Here is a 20,420-nt window from a genome sequence, read left to right as displayed (position 1 = left end):
TAAAACTCCTCTGCTGCAATCATGTTTTCTTTGCAGGGACAAATGCAGATGCGGTATACTAAAATCTACGCCTATGCAGCTTCTGTGTTAATAGGAAGATCTGGCTGCTCATAAGGAATAACAACGTTCATAGACTAATAAGCCACAGGGCATGTTAACAGGGAGCAGAAGTAGGAAAAAAAACAATCTGTCAGAGCGCCAGAGCATCCATCACTCCATCAGCGCTGATTGCAGTGAGAGGCGTGACGCTGCACAGCTGGCTGACTGTCTATAAAACAGCAGCTCGTGGACTTATTCATGCTGAGGACTCCAACGCAGATAGGCTATTTGTAAAGGATCCCACAGATTAATGAGTGGACGGATGAATTTCCACACTTGATAAATGAGAAAGCAGGGAGATTTAACTGTTAAGTCTGACTACGTGATGCCCCGAAGGTCCTCCAAGGTCCCTCGATTCAGCAATCACTGCTCCATGAATACGTCCTTGCTCCGGCTGCTTTTTAAAAGAGGTGATTTAGCTCCCAAACTACCCATATAGGTCACACTGATGCTCTGATTGTACAATCTCTTGCTCAGTGGGGGAGATAAAGGAGAAAAAAACTTTTTATTCATTCTAGACTTGCAATCGATGGGACTTGTCTGTGAAGTGGATCAATAATGCCTCTCTTTGAAATCATCAATCACGTCAGTGGTGAATTTAAAAAGCGTAATTAGGAACAGCGTCCTTAAACATCCTGTATTGACGTCTTCTTTGGTATGGAGAAAGACACCATTCTGCATCATTAACTTTGTATTATTGCGTGATGGAGCCTGCTGCTGCTACTTCCCCACCTGCTGAACTCAGAGCGCTGTGTGTGATTGGGCTTTCAGACCAAATTCTCCCCTCTTTCACTTGCTGATGGAGGAAGTGAAGCTTGCAGGCCTAAATTGGCTGGAGTATTGTAATAAGCCCGGTCCGTACAGGAACCCAGGCCACAGAGTTATCATTCACAGTGCCGCATATCAGAAATGTTTGTGGGGTTGAACACGTGTAATTTTCTCTCTCTCTAATCATCTTGTTTGATTACTTTTGTGCAGGTTCTAACCAGACATGCCGTTACAAGGCCGCGAGCACACATTCTCCAGCACTCCCATAACTTGCCACAGTGTTCAGTGTTGTCCATCTGTCTCTCTCTGGTAATAAAACGGTGTCAATACTGTGGAGAGGGCAGGTGGGTGGTTGTAATGGAGTAATTTATTTTAGTTGTCACAGAAATATAAGTGTTTGATTAGGGAGCTATACACATCAGGCTGCACAAATAGAACCTTTCATCAAATCACAGAGCATGTGACACTATTGACCGTGGACTCTTCTCACTGGGTTTTATCTTCCACAACAAGATTCATAACACAATGGGTGAAGGGCACAATGATGCAAAATGCAACAGTAATAAAAAGCTAAAGGCAAATCTTGTGCCAATGTACCAGATCAGAGTTAGAATCAGGAATACGTTATTGATCCCCAGGGGGAGATAAAGTGACACCTTACAGTTGCTCATCTATTTAACTATGGAGGAATTATAGAAAACAGAAAATGGAAAATAAGAAGTATGTTAAATTATAATGAGCAGCAACATGGTGCAGTGGTTAGCATTGTTGCCTCACAGCAAGAGGTTAGAACCCGGGGTGGATGAGCCCGTCTGTTTGCATGTTCTCCCTGTGTCACCGTGGGTTTTCTCCAAGTACTCCGGCTTCCCCCCACAGTCCAAAGACATGCAAGTTAATTGGTGACTCTAAATTGCCCCAAGTGTGAATGGCTGTCTGACTCTATGTGTCAGCCCTGTGATAGTCTGGCAACCTGTCCAGGGTGTACCCCGCCCAGTGAACAACACTGATCAGTGCATTGTTCTGCTGGGAAACCTTTGGTTCTGGCATTCATGTGGATACCACCTGACATGTTCCACCCACTCAAACACCGTTGCAGACCAAGTACCCTCCCTCATGGCAACAGTACTCCCCAGTGGCAGTGGCCCCCCAGCAGGATAATGCACCATGCCACACCGCAGACATCGCTCAGGAATGATCCGAGGAACATGACAAAGAGCCCAAGGCATCAACCTGGCCTCCAAATTCCACCAGATCCCCATCTGATCAAACATCTGTGGGACATGCTGGTACCCCACCTCACAACCTACTGGATTAAATGGATCTGCCGCCAATGCACTGGTGCCAGACACCGCAGGACACGCACATCATATTGGTTATTAAAAAAATCCCATAAAAATAAGACAATCGCAACTGTTTCATCTTTCAGTGAAAGAGTATCCAATTTTCAACCGCTCCTGAAAGCAGTGGCCCTCGCTATTGAAGTTACGCTTCTTTGCTGTGGCCGTGTCTGCTAGTTAGCAGAATATGTCTGCTGTTAGGTGAACATGCACATGAGAGAAGTTTTTCTTGTAGGCTTTCTTTCAGAGATCCATTTCTAACAGAAATCCATTCATTTTAACCCAAACCATGACTTTTTTCCTAAACTTAACCAAGGGATCCCTCAAGAAAAATGTCTCCCAACTGCGGTCAGCGTTTGTTTGCCTGTTTATTGTCTAAAAACCCAAGCTGACACAGGAAGAACAGGCAAACTCCTCCGTACTTTGAGAAGTGCAACTAACATGTTAACATTTATTTTAAAAGTCTGGTTTTAGTCGGACTAACACCATAAATTAATTTTCTCTAATGTCATGTTAATGTTAAACTGAGTTTCCTCGGCTTCTTCACCTGCCCTGTTTGGTTTGGTTCAATTTAACTCAAGTTTGTTTGCCCCTGAAGTGCGGTTTGTTTGGGCAGGTGTGAACACAGCAATCACACTTGGGTGTGCACTAAAACAACCAAGTGGTCTTGGTTGTTTGTGGTGAGAACGTGTTCCGACCTCGAACTGAACCAACTGCAGTCACATGACACATTGTTTGGGTTAAACATGAGCATGTTACAGTCCTGGAGGATTATTAATGTGCACCTCCTCCTGTACTGCCTTAATATGCACATTCAGCATATCTAATGCATCAAAACATTGTTTTCTAGTTGGAGCCGCGCCTCGTTTTCAAACTGTATGGTTTGACTAAAATGAACAATGACAGCAATATAGTCCACGATGAGCAGCGCTAAAATCAACCTGCGTAGTTGTCCCTCCATTGTGACATTAGAAAGTGTCACATTTATCTTGCAAGTGTACTCTTCCTCCAGGTTTTGTTTACTTCCTGGATTGTTCCCTCATGAAATTCTGACCAATCAAAAGCAGCTTCCTTGTGCAAGGCATTTTATCTGGTCTGCTTGTACATGCTGCCGTGAGAACATGCACCAACTCTAGGCAATTATGCAACTTAGTAACAAACTTAGTCCCTGATTCAGACCAAAGCAAGACAACTCTAGGTCTGAAAGCTCCTCCTCCACAACTCAAGCCTCTCACCCAAATGTGGTCACTAATGGCTCCAAAAAAACAAGATGGCGAAATGCTAAATTCAAGGTTTCAAAATGGCAGGCCACAAACCAATGGGCAACATCGCAGTAGCTGCATCCATTATTTTTGCAGTCTATGACCAGAGGCAGCAAAGCTTGTGTGCTACGGCTGTATGTGTTCTGTGCTGCTGTTCCTTTTCCCTCCATTGTAGATCTGCCCAGGTGTGCTGCATTACTTAATGAGGTGCATTGCACCTGGCATGGAGGAGGTGCTTAAGAGCTCCTGTGCCAGCAGCAAAGGAGAGAGGCCTCTGGTGGGGGGGGGGGACGACTACTGGTCCTGCTGCCTCTCAGCATGGGATCTTTGTTGTCTTGTTTCCTTGTTGTTGTTTTTGTTTACTAATCCAATGGATTTGAGTGTTTTAAGGTGTCTTACGTGGTTATTTTGGGTCAGTGGTGCAGTTTTGTTCGTCCCATAGGGCCGACAAAGGATGGCGTCTTAACTGAGAGGGTTAATGCAGTATGTATGATCATGATTGATGGTGCCCTGAGCACAGCACGTGATGTGCTTGTACTTGCAGCACTGTATAAACTAGTCGTGTAAGATATATCATATATATCATAATGTATAGTTTAGTACAGTCATATAACATAGAATTGAACATATTATCAGATATAATATGGTGTCATACTGAATAGTATAATATATTACAAGAATATACCAACAGTTTGGAGATATATATCCAGTCCAGCACTTTTAGGTATTTTATCTCTATATATTTTTGATATTGAACAGCTAACACTATAATTTGACCTGTGATTTCAATTATTCCACCTTCCATTTGGCATTCGTCCTACAATTATTGAGACGTCCAATTAAATGTCCCACTCACTGTCCCTTTAAACCACTCGGCTGTCCTGCGCAGTCTGGGACGGCCCCGCTTACTGCGCATGCGCCGGAAGTTGCTGCCGCAGACAGCAGCAGCAGCAGTGATTCGGCAGCGCAGGGCAACGGGAGAAAATCTGTCCGTTTTAAACCATGGCGACGCACTAAACGATGCCTTTCGCAGAGGTAAACGGAGAGTAAGTAGCTCTGTCTTGATAACAACGCCCGCTGCCCGATACCGTGTGTGACATCCTCTCAGAAATGTGGCGTAAATATGAGGAAAGCTTGAGGAGGCAACAATGGGACTATGTATGTTTCCGACTGGATGGCTAGGTTAGCTAGCCTGCCAGGAGCCTGGGCAGTCAGCTGGCACACTCACTGTACACTATTATGATGATGATGACTACAGGTGTGTCGTTGCGAAGGGGGATTTTGTGCAGGTTGTTGGCTGGTGGCAGTGTGTGCATGCTCTGCAGGTGTGTTATTTTGTATTTTGACAGCGGGTATTGTGTGTATCTGAGAGAAATGTGCAGAAACATGCAGGTTTGGAGCTACTGTACTGGTCCACTGTATTGTCTGTATATCTAGTGGAAATCTGCACTGCTGAAATGTCATTTTTACGTCTAAATATATTTATTTAAGCACCAATTCTTGCGCAAAGCTGCTGATTAAACCTGGGCTTGTGTTGTTGAGCTGTTTTTGCATTATTACAACAACCAGTGAGGATTAAGCAGCCTGCCAAACCATCATCATGCTTATATCTTCATCATGCATGATATTTCTGTAATGATAAGTTGCTCTACTGGTAGAAACCAGCAGCGGGTGAAGTTGGAAGTGTGCTCATCTCATGCTGTTGAAAGTATAAAGTTGTCTCCCACTGCTTGTGTCCGATACTCATTAGTACATGCATGCGAATATCCAAATTTAGTCTTCACACTGTGATACAGATGTGGTGCACGCTCCCTCCTCGCCAGCAGCGCGTCTGCAAATAGCACCGGCAGAGGAAAAGTATTTCCACCTGCAAAGGCAAGTGTTAAAGGTGATAACAAAAGGTTGACGTCACCGGGCTCGTCCTGATCCTGCCGCACAACCTCGACCACTGAGGAGGAGGAGTGCAGGAGGAGTAGTTTCAGAGGAGGAGAGCAGCTTTTTTATGTTGCCATGATGATTCGTGTCTGGAAGGAAAGAGGTTTATCTCTGATCAGATTTCGGGTAACCTAAGGGCACACTTAACTAATGGGATCCTATCGATGTTTCTCCCCCCTCCGAGCCTGATCTTTACACGGCGGAATGTTAATGTTGCCACAGCCTGTCCGTGTTGTCTTTGGCTGCTCTGGCTTTTATTGTTGTAGTCGGTCTATAATGTCATGGAGCTTTGACGGATATGATTATAAAACACCCGCAGTAAAGCAACACTCCTGTGACTGACTGGACTATGGAAGTGATCGGGTTTACTCTGCTGTAGATGGTAAGATGATAAAACTGGAATGTCGAGAGATAAAAACTGTTTGCATGACGAGCCTGAAGTTTAATAAATCTGTTATCTTTACTATAACAGAGGTGAGACTGTAATGACAGCAGGGAGGATGTGCTCAGTGATATCCTGACTCAAACAACAGCCTGGCATTACTCCCCCAAAAGTGCAGTTTTGCAATGTAGCTTTCTTCCTCTTACATTTTCCAAAGAGCAGATAATTAAATTTCAGCAGACCTTGTTGTCTGGGAAACTCGGGCCCCTAGACTCCCTGCAATTATCGCGAACCCTTTTTGCATTTGGGTGCTATGTTTCCCAGCACAATGAAGATTAATTAGGTCTTAAAAACAAATGACTGTACGGCCTCTCCCCATCTGCAAAACGCAGCTCGACTCTAATGACAGCAATCTGACAGTTACGCAGAAGGATGAGAGTAAAATGCTGCAAAGATACTAAGAGATATCGTGATGCAAAGGCTAAGAGTACATAGAAACAGAAGGCCATTATGGTCATTGTACAGTATACAACAAAATGAGGAAATTAGGATCAGTGCAATAAAAACACACATAACAAAAACTGCTTCAACAAATACCCACAGCCAACAGCACAGGTTCTAAAATGATAAGTAAATTAACTAAACTGCACTAAAAAGAAAGTATTTATTGCACTAGAATAAATGTATTAATTGCACTAGAATAACAGTATTTATAACACGTGAATTAATGTAACTATTGCTCATGATCTGGTAGGTTTGCACTCGAAAGACAGTCATTATCAACATATATACTATCTTAAAAATATAGAGATTTTTAAACTAGTTTACATGTTTCACTAAAATTGAATTGTCACTTTGATTCCTGTGTGTGCTTTTGAATGTATTAACTTCTAAAAATATCTGTACCACTTTAATCAAAGGGTAAATTGTTATTTTTCAACCTGGACCCTCTTATTCCACATTTTTTATGTCTAAGTGACTCATGGGAACAATAATTTTGAAACTGGTCCAGTATTGAGAGAGACCGCTGCAGCCACAGCTGCTAAACAGGCTGCAATGCAACCACTTGGAGCATGTTTTTACGGTCGATTTATGTCCTTGCGCCACTGACAGGCTCAGATTGTCTGGCAACATTAACCTTTTGGGTGGTTTGTTTGTTGTGGTGACCAAGACTGGTTCAAGGAGAAGTCTCGTTCTGTAATCTTGTGCGGGGTGACTTCTTGGAGGAAAAACAACAGTGGAAATGTTGGCGTTGGATGAAGGAGTGCGGGTAAGAGTTTGTTGTGTTGGAGTACAGAAGCATCTCTTAGGGTTTCAGATTTCAGAACAAGACTTCACCTTGAACAAGACTTGGTTACACACATGAACAAACAAAGTGGACCAGCGAAAGGTAAAAGCGAACAAGTTGGTGATTGTTGGAATTGTGCTAAGACAAGATGGTTTTTGTGAGTTTTATTTTGTGTCTGCCGACTTCGAACAAAGTGTCTATTACGATGATAATATCACTGTTTGTTTAAATGGAGTCTGGTGGGTTTGGTGATTGAGATTTTGGGGCTGTGTCTGGTTAAACAAAAAGGATCTTACTCCTTAACAGAATGATCTATCACTGTAGGGATCCTTTCCATAATGATATCAGACACTTAAAATAACAATCTGAGCCTGTCAGTGACAAAAAAATGAGCACTTTAGTGGATGTACATTGACGGTGGACAGTGGTTACATTGCAGCCTGTTTCACCACTGCAGCTGCTCTCTCCTTACACTGGACCAATTTTAAAAATTGTTGTCTTTATTGGTCACATAGACACAAAAACGTGATAAAATGTGTTCCAGGTTCCAAAAACCAAACTTACCCCTTACCTGTTATTTTATATAAAGTTTATTCTGTATTGTTGGGTTACAATGCTTCTGTGGCATTATTTTCAAATTTTATGCAGCTCTTTTTAATACAGGCCAAAGAAAAAGCTCTTATTACTATTCAGTGAAGACACATTGGGTCAGTAGGATTACTGAGATGCAGATCTGGTGTGATGTACAGAACTGGTACAAATCATTTGCCGTAGCCACGTGAGTCAAAAACAAATGCCTACATGCCAAAAACAAAAGTTTCCCTTTAAGTCTGAGGATGATTTGTGTGTTTGCTCTCACTTTTAACGGCAGCAGATAAGGCTGAATGTCAGGAGCACCTGGTTCATTTGTTCATGTCGCGCCGGTCAGCAGCTTTGTAGAAAATTACAGCCCTCCGCCAAATTGAAACACCACTTGAATGCATGTGTTAATTAGATCTCTGCGTGGCTTTTCAAAGTGTCTCTCCTCCTCAGCCCGTGAGTCATGTGCTGACTCTTTGACCTGTCACCCTGCAAACCCAGAGTCTTTGCTGAGGGCGAACTGACAAGAAAGCAAGTTGTTTTTTTCCAGCCGACCACTGACAAATATATTGGGACTTATTGATTTACATTGTGGGCAGAGGAGGGTAATTTCCTCTAAAATACTTGCGTAGCATCTTGGCTGCTGTAGCCTCCCCGTCTGCAGCTGCCTGTAGACGAGGTTAAACTATTGCAGAAAAAAAATATTGCAGAGAATATACACACCTACGTATTTAAGCTTAGTTGGGTGGACGCTTTAGAGTAGTGAGTAGAGTTCAGTGTGAATATAAAATGCACACCCCCACAGTTTTCTAGATACTAACCTCACTGTATCAAACTTTCTTCTTGTAAGAGCAGATATTAGGGAGTGATGATCAATCATCCGGAGCACCTTACACAGTCCCGGATGTTTCGTGTTGCGGTCCATGTGACGGCCAAACGATCCCAACATTAGGCTCGTCTCAGACGGAACTAATAAGAGCATAACATCAAAGCTTTATTTCTTGGAGACTTCAGAGCAAGACTATGAATAACAGATCACAAGGTACAAAGAGTGAACCACAGAGCAGATTTTATGTTTCAGCTGTTGTTGGGATTCACAGGGAGCTCATTAAAATACATTGATTAGTAACAGTCCCAATTCTGTGATTGTTGACTGTGAAATGGCTCAACTAACCCAGCTTTTTTTTGATGCGATGATTTTCAGTGCTGGAATGAGCCACTTGGCTGATGCTCGTTTTGGTTTATTCAAAGCCAGCCATTTGATGTAGCGTTTTAGAGACGGTACTTGAATTGGAAATGTGTAACAGTGTGCTCCTCTCGCTGCGATACATTTGTTCCTTTCATATTCCAGCGGGGGCCTGTGTATGTTAAATCTCTTGCAGGTGTTGTCTGTGAATTTTATGTGCAAGGCATATTTTTATTTTCCTCACCCCGGTAGTTTTAGATGAGCAGCATTTGTGGATCCATTTGCTAAATGAGGCTGACCCCCATGTCCCAGACTGCAGGGCAGAGATTTCCCAGGTACCAGTGATTTTACAGCCGGCTCCACCTTTCAGTCCTCCAGCGACCGGGGCAGCTGTCAGCCCATACTCAGCCACCCACCACTTGGAGGGACTCTCTGTGAGGCCACCCAGTGTCTTCACAGCTGTATGAAGCCCCCTTTCCACTGCACAAAAATCCACTAACACCCGCTAACATCTGGCTTTTTAATGTAATGGGACAACTACAATCTGCATTCACGGGGGTCAAATGACTCTGCCGGGGTAATTATCTGCTCCATCTCCGATCGGCTTCAATCGGCAGTGATGGAAATGCAACACCCGAGGGGACGCGCTAATTTTAGCCCATTTACTGGCGAGATGCAATGACAGGCGGCCACAAAACACCATCTGACTCCGCCCAAGCAGCACCTGAACATGGCTTCAAATTAGTCAGCACCAAGTTTGAAAGAGAGATGGAATAAGTAACAGATATTAAAAAGATGTAACCACTGTAATGTTTTCATTGACCTCCATGCTGCTTTCTACTGTTAACTAACCCAGGGCATGTTCAGTGTAAAAATGGTGGGCATTGTTTTGGTGTTGGGGTTTTTGACATGTTTCTTTGAAACGGTGTGCAACGGGCTTTGAGGTACGTTTTCTATCATTTGTTGGGGCTGTCAGACGTGTGACCCAATCAGCAGCGATGGATATATATAAACCAAATTTTGGTGGCTCTTTACTTATTGTACGTACAGTTTTTGTTTTTATTCATTGAATTGAATTAAACCATGCCGTATTAAAAGGCAATGCCCATTCGCACCATTGTTTTCCTTAAAATTAACATTTTGTAAGGGCAGAACGTAGCCCTCTTTTCCTGACGTTGAATGCGACACACTAGAAAAAGAAACAAACACACAGAAAGGCACACTCTTGTACCCCTCTGCTGCAGATGTGTGTACATGGCTCAGTCTGTTGGCAATGGGAAAGGGGTCTATTGCTTTTTGTTAGCAGGTTTTCCTGTGTTGCACGCGCTGATTTTGGTGGAAAAGGTATGAGTCTGTTTTCAGACAGAGCACGAATGTTTGGAAGCACTTGTGTGAAAGTCAGGAGACCCAGTGTGAGAGGGTCAAACGCAGGTCAGGCTGGGAGTAAAAAACTGCGGCCACATGATACATCCAGATCAGGTGTTTGGGACATCACGGGCAACTTCTGGATACCTCTGAGAACAAGGGACCGACCTGCAGGGCTCAGGCTGCGGGTCAGCTGTTACATGGAATTTAGCGGTTGTTTTATGTTGTGCCAAATGACTACAAGCAATAGGCTTGATTCGAGGACCCACTTTGTTTGCTACATTTTTGTGTTCCTTTTTATTTTTTTGCAGGGATTTGCATGCTAGCTGGCAGGTCCAATTAGGTCAAAAAAGCCCTGCTCTTGCTGGGTAGTTTGCGTAATCAGCAAACCCGAGGCTTCAAGCCAGGGAGTGCTGCAACCTGACGTTACAAACACCAAGACCAAAGGGCTTTCTGAGAATTGTTGTGTCTTCAGCTGGAGGGCAATCGGAGGAAGAATCTAAGTCTCCCTGGGTGACAGTCACTGCAAAAACAGCAGCAGGAGGAACAAGGCTTGGTTTAGGACAGCGTCTGTCTGATCAGGCTTGTCAGGCGGCGCTGGAGACAACAGGGTTGTTTATCCACCTCCATCTCGCAGGAACAGCAGAAGAGCAGATACTGTTATCTGTTTATGGCACAAGATAAGGTCGCTTCAATCGGATCACTGACCCTCCACTGCCATTCTCCACCCCCCAACATCAACCCCTCTGTAATAAGAGGGTTGCCAAGCGAGTCCCATATCACTCTTAAGTAATCCTAATAGATGCCATTAGCATGTCCGTGGTTATTGCTGCAGTTTTCCAACAGCCATGCCAACTGTACATATCAGGGCATCATTAGCCACCACCAGAGAGGCTCAGAGTCTGACCTGGTCTGCGGGGTCAGAAAGAATGCCACAACAAAGCACCAGCAAAGCTGTAGGGGATATCAAGTGGAGGGGATAGAGGGAGCGTGAGCTCAAAGTGTCATAGTTGGCGCAGACATTAGATAAGGCTAAGCTACCAGAGGATTATAGAGGGAGGAGATGTAAAATGCTGTCGGCTAATTGGGCTTTATTTTTAATATTTCAGAGGGTTCATTAGAGACTAAATTGGTGGTGGATTTCAGCTCCGGCTGTAGTCTTAGTCTTTTTGGAACAAGCCTCACAACCTGAATAATACCACATCATTTTTACCATCAAACACAGGGTGTCGTGTGTTTTAGAGGAATGCTACTTTCAATCACCAGAATCTGAGTTACGTGACATGGTTGCATTTGGCTAACCGTAAGAAGTTATGTCACATTCTCTACTGCAACAAGAATACACTGAGAGGTGAATTCCCAAAGAATGGATTGCGGCTGCAGATAGCACCATGCATCACCATGCAACTGCTATCTCCCGTCTTAAAGGCTGATTCACCAATGATATTGCAGTGCAAACATGGCCATTAAGTTTTGTAGCTGAATGCAGTTTGCCCTTATTTTGCATCTGATTGCAACTATCCATGTAGCAAAGCATAAATGTTGCCTTTGTGCCAAAACACAGACGGCAGAACAACAGAAGGAAAAAGAAAACAGAAATCTTCAGACCATGAGCCACAGGTCCTGACCGACCTTCCTCAAAACTTAAGGCCAGGAATTTAAATGTAACAGAGAGAAACTGCGCTTCAGTTCCGACCAACATGAAAACATGTAAATTAGATTTAAATGTTATTATTGTTCCCTGCTGATCCGCCTCAAACACAGAGTACGAGTCCATGTGGGTTCATGAGATTTTGTGGGCAAGGAAACAAATTAATATATAGCCTACAGTATATCAACATATTTCTCCTTCATTGTTGTTGTTCAGCGCTTGTACGTGTAAGATGTGACAGCGATGGGTCTTTGTGGTAGGCTATTTGTCCCGCCCCTCCTCCACTGTGACCGGACGGCTAGGTTAAAAAATGACAGTGATGAGCGGTTGCTGCATTTTACTAAAGTTGATCATTTTGCAACTTTTGGCAACCAGAAAAAAAGAAGCCACATGTGCAGCGCTCAGTGCAGAATAACCGCACAGTGCTTCGCCACGCAGAGTTTGTAGCATTGTGTAAATACACTGTGCTCTCATTTCAATGAACTAACACAATATGTCCACCTTGGGTAAAAATGGTAGAGCTGTCATTGCAGCCACAGTCAACAGCGTCTTCCAAGTGTTGTTCTTCTGGCTGGTAGGTGTTTTTCTTCTTTGGCACTTTACAGCAGACTACAATACCTGTACCTGTCAGGTATGAAAGAACTGCATCCCTGGTATCTACTGCACTGAAGAAAAATGAGTACTGATGCAGTTTCAGAATTTTGACATCAATTTGGTACAGAAGTATTGCCTCTCGTGTCATCCCTACTTTTAGCGCTGATCTTTGTGGACTGTTTTTGCAATTAGGCTCATTTGCATAGAAAGGGGCTGATTTTGCGCCAAATGTATGCTTGTTACCTTATTTAAATATGTGCAAATGGCACAGGAGCACAGAGATGCTGTTTGTTTAGCAGGGGAGTTTTGGGTGCATTTCACCATCTGTGGGTGCACTGAGACTTAAAGTTTCTTTCTGTCTCGTTCGTGCAGATCTAGAGGCTGCGAAAGCTGCGCAACCCTTTTGTGAATTTGCCTCTGAAAGTCATATTTGAGGAAGGGCTTGGCGATATGGAGAAAATCAAATAGAACAATATTTTTGACCAAATTCCTTAATACTAATATCACGACCATGTAGCAGGGTTGACTATTGATGCTTTCACCAATTATTTGCACAAGATTTTTGCTAATAATCATCAGCGATGTGAATATAAAGACTAAGTGGATAGATACAATTAATAGAACAACTAGGACAGTCTGGTAAATTCAGAAAATTACATAACTGTACTGTAGTCTATAACACCTAGAAAATACAATATGATGAGATTCAAAATCTAAGATGGTATCTCATCTCATATCATGATATTAATATTGTTTCAACATATTGCCCAGCCGTAGTGCAAATAGCACAGGAGCACCAAGACACTATTTGCTTTTCAGCACAGTTAGGTTAGTTAGATGCTGTGCAATCCTTTTGTGAATTTGCCAAGAAAGTTATGTATTCAAAGTATTTAAAATCCCAGTTTTTTATTTTCTTGCTAAGAGAGAAGCTGTGTAATAAACAAAATAGTGTTTTTTGCTCTTTGTAACCTTTGAAAAGACACGATAACCTGAAGGATGGAGTCAAGGGTGTCATATAGTTATATTCTCCAAAATGACAAAGCAGTGAATGAATCTGCAGCCCAGACAAAGCAGTCCATGCTCGGAGGCTCGGTTTGTTAAGAGCTTTGCTGGGGAGGGACCGAGGCTGAGGCGAGCGGTCAGTGCACGGCACTTTGCCATGACCCTTCCTCAGTTTATCATCGCTTGCACCACTTCTCCAGGCCTCAGTGTGTGGGTGTGTTTTCTCTGTGTGCGTGCGGTGTACTGGAGATCGAGCGGCGCTTAGAATGGGGCCCTTCATAACCTCTTAACCCTCTGGTCCTGTTTGTAGCCATTGTTGGCCACAGTGAATGGTATCTCCGTGCCTTGAAAAGTAACCAGATGACATTCTTCCTGTTGTTCAAAAGGGCCCGGGGTTGTGTTGTGAAAAGCGACTGAAAGGATAGGCGAAGACTGTGACCTTCAGAGGCTAATCTCTGGCATGTCATTCGGTGCCTGTTTGAATCAAATGCAGACCTTTCTCCCTGATAGCAAGTCAAACAAGGCAGAAATTCCTATTAGACTTTCAACAGTTACACTCCAAAAACAGTCGAGTTAGTTTTTTATCGAACCTTCACTAGAAAGGAACCAGAGGGTGTTTTGTAACAGCTCAACTGAATTTTTATTCCAGACAGGCAGTGTGTCTGACACCTACATTGTCCAAACAGTCTCTGCAGCCTGTGACTGAGCCCTCTGTACACAGACCTGTGGCATCAGCAGCCCCTCTGTACCGCATGCTGAAATACCGCCGCTGCTGTGAAAGCAGTGGGGATGAAATGCACTTAGTGAGACAGTAAACATCAGCGTGGCTCTCAAACTAGCTTACGTTGTTTATGTCTCCTCCTCTCTGGTGTATTTGCTGTCTTCAGCTGGCTGCATTTCCTGGAATGTGCAGAGATGCAGTTGTCGCCCTTCGGGGGGGATGTTGGCTGTAATCACAGTTCATAGTTCAACTCTGTAGTTGGACTCAGCTGAGCAGCAATTGCACAGAGGTTGCATTATTCTCCTGAACTACAGGACGCACGCTTGACATGACAGTTTTTGTGCATTGGGATTATATTAACATGATTTTTTATTAGTTAAGATTGTTGGTCACCAATAGTACTTTTTTGTTCTTTGTAAAAAAAAAAAAAAAAGTGCTTCACTGTCGGAAAGATGATCTTTTCATAAATCTTGGCTGTCTATGCTGCAGAAAGACGCAAAAACTTTTGACATTGGTGCTGCATGAGCAGAGAAAATAGAGAAAAGAGGTTGTGACATTCACTTTTTCTCAAGAAGCAGAAAACCGATAACTTCCAAAATGCACTCTAGAGCCCTGCGCAGATTTCTGACCATTGCCGCCCATTCATGCAGTTTGCATGTTTGCTCCTGCCTGCGACCGCAGCCCTTGTTCATCACATTTGTGTCATGCTTGTAGGTAAATGACACTCCAGAAATGGTTAGTGTTCCTTGTTTTATCATCTTTCATAGAATGGGCACAGCATTTGCACCAGCTGACTTCCACTAGATGAGCAGGCTAACTTGAATGGGGATAAAAACTTCCGAATCCGAATTTTATCAGACCGAAATGTTCAAATTCTAAAAGTGAAACAAGTCGCCTTGCAGATGTTGTGATGCTCAAAATGATTTGTCCACCGTTTTACAGCCACAACAGTAGCAACAGAGGCTACGGCTGAATCTGTAACGTGAGCACAAGTTTAACTAACGTGGTTTGTTTTTTGACAGCCCACTTCCACCCACAGCAAAGTTAAATCTGCCTGCTCTGTGAGATTTGTGTTCAGTACAGCAGGATCTCAATCTCAGTGCAGTCTTCTTCTGCACTGCACTGGACCAATAAATGCTGCCACTGGTGTGTGACGTAATGCGAGTTGCTTGTCCAAAAAAAGAGTATGGTGGCTAGCTGGTAATAATGATCTCGTATAACATTTAAACAGAAAGCTAAAATATGTTTCTGAAAACATTTAAGGGAGAAATATGCAGCACAGTAACAGTGTGGTTTATATTTGCCTCCCCTTTTACACTGCCTGTTCAAGGTGAGAATTTTGCACTGTTATTCTGCCGCACTGTTCTTTATAAAAGGTACGATTGTGCAATGGGGATCACGATATGTGTGTAACCCAACAACCGGAGATTTAAAAAGCAGCTAGCAGCAGTTAGCAGTTAACTCAAAGATGGACAACAGAACATGTCCGCAAATTTGGGAGCTCCTCACCCACAGAGCAGAGGATGGGAGCAGCTGCCCTATAACAGGGACAGTAAATTACCGTTTATTGCCATGTTATGCCATTGTTGTGGTTTAGAAAGCGCTGCCTAACGTGTATGTTATATGTCACCATAGAGGCTGATGCTGTTGTGTTACATGTCACGCCTATCACACCTTTTTTGTTTCCGGAACGCGGGCATGCTGTCTGAAATCACCTACTGGGGCGGCATGATGCTGGGTTGCTTGGTTATGTGTAAAAAAAAGCAAAGGCAGCATAATAAAGGGACCTGGTAGCAGCCCTATTGCACGATCTATGTGCAAAAAGGGCTTTTGACAGCAACAGTGCAAGAGCCAGTGACGTGTAATGCGGTGGATTCTTGCTGGCAAGTGAGCAGAAAGATCTGGGCGCTGGTAAGAGGGAGGGAAGTTTAACACAGTTCATTTACACATACCAACATTGTTATGATACAAAGCTGGTTTAAAATCTGCAAAGTATCCCTTTAAAAGTTGTTATTTTAACTTTGAACCATTCTGCCAGCACTTGAAAATTAACGGCCTTCACAGAATAATAGTGTTGCTACGTAGTTGTAAAGTTTTATCTACCATCGTGACTCTCAAACCCCCTTATCCAGATGCTTTTAGTCTACAGAGTCTTTACCATTAATGTGTTGAAGGGGATTTGCTTTTCAGCATGTTAGAATACACTTCACTGGCATTGAGCTGTCTTTGTGCCGGTCTAAATGATCTCTGAGAGCAGGTCTTTGGGTGAAAACGTTTTCTTCCTGTGTAACGTGAATAGCACTCCTGCTTCCTGTGTTGCCACCTGTATGGGGTTAAGACCGGGGTCAGACCTCTTGCAGGAGTCTGTTGTCTGGGGCCCCTTTTTCCAGGAGCTGACATGAGAAAGAAAAGCTGTCAGGTTTTTAGGGCCTCTTTTTGTCACACATCCTTCAACGATAAATGATTGGCATATCTCCCGCCATTTCCCCCTTTTGTTTGACTTGGAGAGCATATAATGAAATTGACCATTCTGTGTGACGTGTTTGCAGCCTTCTTAAAAAAAGGCAAGGTTGTTTACAAAGGAAGCATTGAATTAGAAAAGGAAAATGTCAACTTTTATCATACTACCGCACAACCATTTTTGCATTAGTGGGAGAATATCCCCTGAAGTAGTGTAACATCCGCAGAATGTGATTGAGATAGAGAGGGAGACGGGGTGGGGGCAGAGGAAGAAGGCTGGGCCACAGTTTGAAAGGCATACTTGAAAAGTGCTCGTGTGTAAAGAGTCCTGAGGCAGGTCATGTTGCTGTGTGACAGAGACGCATTCGTCTTGCTGTGTATCTGACGTCCCAGGGTCTCATTGCGAGGGTTTGCCTGCGCTGCGTGTCGGCTTTCTGTAATTAATAGCCAGTAGCCCCCTCACCCCATCAAGGGACCAGGTGCTGCTTAGATCTGCTTTGGCATGGAAAGACAGCAGATACGCTGGTGGTGGGTTTCACTGTTATTAGGATAAAACTCACAGATGTCACCAACGTCTCTCTGCATCTCAGCTGACTGTGTGGTTCTCAACTGTGAGGAGAAAGAAAATGTTGGCATTGTGCATTTCTGCAAACCACAGATACGTTATATTTGTACATTTCATAGGTATCATATCGATGTTTCTAAAGCGACATGGCATATAAGCTGACTTTGACTTTGGGAGGCTGAGGGGATGGTGGATGGCAGCTGTTCGAGAACAACAAACAACAAAACCAGTTGTTCTTCAGCAAATTATGGCTGCATTTCCAGCAGCACTTAAGGCACCCAACATGGGTGTTTTTTGTGACCCTTCAATGTGTTTCCATCAGGGATTGTGCTACAGAAACATACTGTTCTTTACCGAGACATCACTGCATTTCCCATGACTTCTTAGCCACCAATCATGGGTGTTGTTAAGCAACTCGTCACTGTGTTTTGACTCAGCATAGTGTTATGTTTTTGACAGACATTGCTGCGTTTCCTGCTTGGATAATGCCACATTAAGCGGTTGTTTTTTCCAGACATCACTGCGTTTCCACCGTGGATAGTGCCACAAAAAGTAACTGATTTTTACAGAAACATTGCTGCATTTCTTCACGACTTTTTAGCCACCAAACTTTGGAGTTTTTTAAGCGACCCGTTGTTGCATTTCTATTGGGGATAATGTGCTGTTAAGTGGTTGTTTTTTTACCGAGATATGACTGTGTATCCTGCTGGGATAGTGCCACAAAAAGCAGTTGTTTTTTATAGAGACATTACTATGTATTCTGCCGGCATTGTACCACGTTAAGCAGTTATTTTTCAGCAAGACACCAGTGCATTTCCTGCCAGGGTTGTCCCACGAAAAGTGGTTGTTTTTTACAGAGACATCGCTGCGTATCCTGCTGGGATAGTGCCACGAGAAGTGGTTGTTTTTTTACCAAAATATTGCGGCGTTTGCAGCCAGGATTATGCTGAAAGCAGTTGTTTTTTAAAGAGACATTGCTGTGTTTCCTGCCAGCCTAATGCCACTTTAAGGGGTTGTTTTTTACTGAGACATAACCTTGTGTCCTGCTGGGATAGTGCTACGAAAAGTGGTTCTTTTTTCTGCCAGCATTGTGCCACGTTACGTGGTTGTTTTCCATTTAAACATCACTGCATTTCCTGCCAGGGTTGTGCCAAGAAAAGTGGTTGTTTTTTACTGAGACATTACTGTGTATCCTGCTGGGATAGTGCCACGAGAAGTGGTTGTTTTTTTACCAAAACATTGCTGCGATTCCAGCCAGGATAGTGCCACCAAAAGCAGTTGTTTTTTGTAGAGACATTGCTGTGTTTCATGCCGGCATAGTGCCACGTTAAGCAGTTGTTATTTACCAAGACATCGCTATGTATCCTGCCGGCATTGTGCCACGTTAAGCGGTTGGTTTTTTTTTTTTTTTAACCAAAACATTACTGCGTTTGCAGCCAGGATCATGCCACCAAATGCAGTTATTTTTACAGAGACATTGCTGTGCTTCCTGCTGCGATAGTGCTACGAAAAGCAGTTGTTTTTTTATAGAGACATTACTACGTATTCTGCCGGCATTGTACCACATTAAGCTGTTATTTCTCAGCGAGACATTACTGCATTTCCTGCCGGGATTGTGCCACGAAAAGTGGTTGTTTTTTACTGAGGCTGTGATTCCACCAGACTGTGTGACTACATATAAAATCGCGAAACAAAAAGATGTTTCATCATAACGGTGAATTTTAATGCTGATAGATCGCTTGTTGGTGAAAGATGTGGCTCATTTAGTCTACTTTGTGTCAAGCACCATTGTGCACTCATGTCCTGTGCTGTTTAGCAGGGCTCGCGGCCCTGACAGATTGCCATCCCGATGGGGAGATTTACCCAGCCAGCACTGCCAATGGCACTGACACCATCATTAGGCTTTGATCAGCTGCAGTCTGCAAGGGGAAGAAGAGAGAGTAATATTCTTGATCTAATTACTAGGAGACATTTCAGGCAGTGTAATGTGTGATTTAACCTCTTGTCAGAGGCTATAAAAGGAAGCTGGGTTAATCTTCCTGGCAACCTCTTTTCCACGCAGGGGAGAGTGCCTTTAAATTCCCTTTTCCCATGAAGCTGGTAAAACCCAGCATGGCAGTGCGGTATGCTGAAACACCGCAGCTGACTTTCTACTTGAAATCTCTCAAGGCAAGAGTTCTCTGACCTTTGAATGTTAGCAACAGCTGGTTCGTAGGAACTCATGTGCATTTGGAGAATTGCAAGTAGAACAAAAAAGCTGTCCTTTTGACTTCTGTATGCTTCCTCCAAATGGATTGTTTTGCAGCCTCCTTTGTTTCTCTCTCTCTCTCGTTCTTTCTCTTTTTCTTTCTCTCCCTCACCATCACCACCCACACACTGCAGCATGATGAGTGCAGGAGATTTGATTGAACAAATAGATTGTAAGTGCAATCGAGGGGTTTGGGTTAATCAAGCCAAACATAGTTAAACAATTCTTTGGACATGAAGGGATTAGTCTTGCCTGCGTTGAGCTCATCGGAGTCCATTCTCCCCAGCGCTGGCCTGGCTTTTAGGGCCAAGGGCCACGGCCTCTCTGGCTCCATGGAGAACCACACACGCACCCCTCAGCATGCTCCATTGCCTCTGAATGCCCCACCACTCTCCTCTCCCTTTGTTACCGAGCACAATTGGAATGATGGATTAGCAAATTAAATGCAGACCTTTCTATTCATGGCCACCCTTTGCCAAAAGTCTCATTCACTGAATCCATCAGTTTAAAATGGTTACCAGGTTCACTGTATGTTCTTTCATTCCTGCAGAAAACTGTCTTTTACTCTTAAAGGGACAGCTCACCCTAAAATCATTTTTCTTTTTATCTGTAGTGCTGTTTATTAGTCTAGGTTGTTTTGGAGGGAGTTGCCAAGTGTTGGAGATATCCGGCACAGAGATGTCTGCCTTCTTTATGGTATATTGGACTAGATGGAACTCAGCTTATGTTGCTCAAAATGCCAAACATATACATGTGAAAAAACTCAATGTCGCTTTTTAGAAATCATGACCCAGTCACAATCCACAGACCTAGTTGTGAGCAGTTTCATGTAGGAACTATTTTATCTCTACCGACCTACACCTAACTTAAATGCATTCTTAAAAACCAGCTCTCAAACAACTTTTCCTAGATAAAGACTCTCAGTATCTTGTTTTTACAGGATGACTTCCTGTACATTTTCTTCGCCTTTTATTCTGA

At 43.4% G+C, this 20,420-nt stretch overlaps 1 protein-coding gene across 3 annotated transcripts in view; it reads left to right on the top strand.

Annotated features, from left to right (window-relative positions):
* The first annotated feature begins 4,385 nt into the window (after nucleotides 1-4,385).
* The window catches only part of fam222ba (family with sequence similarity 222 member Ba), a 53,692-nt gene continuing 37,657 nt past the window's right edge, over nucleotides 4,386-20,420 (top strand). The window contains exon 1 of one of the 3 annotated variants that reach the window (XM_033649005.2): nucleotides 4,386-4,512. The gene's annotated coding sequence lies outside the window, so the exon portion shown is untranslated. Of the gene's footprint in view, nucleotides 5,784-20,420 lie in introns of all 3 variants that reach the window. The other 2 variants (XM_033649023.2, XM_033649013.2) reach the window with 2 other exon arrangements.

Source organism: Epinephelus lanceolatus, chromosome 11, assembly GCF_041903045.1.
Source record: "Epinephelus lanceolatus isolate andai-2023 chromosome 11, ASM4190304v1, whole genome shotgun sequence".
Taxonomy (NCBI): domain Eukaryota; kingdom Metazoa; phylum Chordata; class Actinopteri; order Perciformes; family Serranidae; genus Epinephelus; species Epinephelus lanceolatus.
The sequence above is the reverse complement of the archived record's forward strand: the minus strand, read 5'-3'. Positions and strand labels throughout refer to the sequence as shown.